Here is a 2,336-nt window from a genome sequence, read left to right on the forward strand (position 1 = left end):
CAAGCTCCGTCAGGAACCTCTCAGGGTCCATCAGGCGCCTGGGACGGAACCATCTACGCGGTTCCGTCTCCCTGCGGCGGGGGGGAGCGGTCCGGAAGTCCATCTTCAGGAGTGAATGATCTGACCATGACAGGGGCTCAATGACTACCTCCCCTGTTTCCAGATCATTCTGCCACTGGCCAGAGACAAAAATTAGATCTTTTAGAACTTTTGTGATATTTGCAAAACTCCCTCTTTATCAATAATGGGGAGCAACATCAAGAAAAAGAGAGGGAAAATCATAGTTGTGTTGCTACATGTAAGGGGGAAAAAAGTCTTAAGTATTTTATTAAGGTAAACCCCTAGCATAGGAAAGTGTGTGAAAGCTTTTCACTTCACAGGAATTTGTCATCTGTCAGCTTGGTGGGAAAAGGCTGATGCAAAAGAAAAGTTGCTTTTTCCGGCATCTTGCTTGGAAGTCTAAGGAACCCGAAAGCTGATGTACTATTTTGTGTTTTTTGAGTGGGGGTGGTAGAATTGACAATTTTGGATTTTATCATGTAATGACTCAAATTGACTTGTACATGTTAGCCTATCATGAGTATTGCTGTTGTTAAAAGATGTGGAGTGATGGGGGGAGGGGTATGAGTTCTGTCCTGATTTGATTGCTTTAATGTAAGTACAGTGCCAGTATCCCACTATATAGGGCAGTAAGTTTGATATAGTAGCTAAAGCAACAGATTAGAAGCCACCAGGCTAGAATCCCGGAGATTGTGAGTTCTAGTCCCATTTCGGCACAAAGCCAACTGGATAATTTTGGGCCAATCACTCAATCAGCCCTAGAAAGTGGACAATGTTAAACCACTTCCAAAAATCTTGCCAAAAACACTGCTGAGACTAGTCCAGCAGTCACCAAGAGTCACATATATACGTGTGCACGCACGCACGCACGCTGTATAGAGGAATATTCTGACATGCTGGGAAAGCTTCCCAGCACTATCTGAGTTTAACTTTGCCTCATTCTGGAAAACTGCTGTGGGAGGAAGAATGAGTCTTAGTAGCATACTATTTAAATGATTGCTAATGATTCATAATTGGCTTCTCTGAGGCATAATCACACTTCCTCACTTACCTCTGTGTATTGTGCAGCACCATTTCGAACATTTTTTCTCAACCGTGGCAACTCCTAAGATGTGTGGGTTCCAATTCCTAGAATTCCCTAGCCAGTCATACTGACTGAGGAATTCTGAGAGTTGAAGACCACACATCTAAAAGTTACCGAGGTAGAGAACACTGGTTTAGAAGAATAACTATTTAAAATAGCAGATCTTTCAAAGATGAGAGCAGGGTTTGCCATCGTTCTTAGGAAAGCACACCCCACCACACACTTGATCTGCTGTCAAAAAACAGGAAGTAAGTCACTTCCATTGAAGTGTAGCTTTGTGTAGAAGTAGGCTGTCTCATTTTTATTTTGTTAATAAAAAGGAATTCCTTCTCTTGTTTTTAGGATACTCAGATCGGTTAATAGTTTATGAGAATAGAAACTGATGGAGGGTGGAATATCTTTTAAATAAATGCATTTTGATTCCAAGATGGAATGATTAATAATGATTTTTTAAAAAATTTAAACATGATTAAAATTCCAAACTGAAGAAGCTGGGGGAATAACAGACCTATTAACTATGGGTGTATAACAGTTCAATTAATTGTTTCTCAACACTTGCAAATTTTTGAGATGTGTGGACTTCAACTTGCAGAATTCTGGGAACTGAAGTCCACAAATCTTAAAGCTGCCAAGATTGAAAAACAGTTTTAATTACTTCCACTGAATATCCTTCTTGAAAGAGGCTTTGTTATGTTGGTTCGGGTGCCTTGTGAACATGTCTTTAGTTAGTGGTGTATTTTTGGACTATTTCAAATTCTTCACCATTTTGACGCTACTAACCTTATTTAACGCGATCACTTTTTATCAGTGTTTTCCTTTCTTTTTAGGCTTCTGTGATTGTTTTATATTTCCTTGAGAAATACTTTTGGTAGTTCACTATAACAAAATGAGTAGAATTCCTTTGGGGCATACCAAGCCTCAAATTAGCCATATTTTTTAAAAAAATCTTGCATTTCCCAGCCATTAACTCTGCCATTGTTCTTACCTTGATTTGGGGATATTTTTAAATGAAGTATAGTTTTTCTCATTGCCAATTATTTCAAAATGCAAAGCCTTATGTATATACAGTATATGCATCTGTTATTTAATGAAATAAGTAAACATTTATTCATTTGCTTTCTCTCCCAACTCATTCCACAGAGAGGTGAGAAATGAGGTTTTGGTGGAAAAATGGAGGAGCTTCCCAATTCCT

This window comes from Protobothrops mucrosquamatus, unplaced genomic scaffold (genome assembly GCF_001527695.2).
Source record: "Protobothrops mucrosquamatus isolate PMUCROS unplaced genomic scaffold, P.Mucros_1.0 scaffold3349, whole genome shotgun sequence".
In the NCBI taxonomy this organism is placed as follows: Eukaryota; Metazoa; Chordata; class Lepidosauria; order Squamata; family Viperidae; genus Protobothrops; species Protobothrops mucrosquamatus.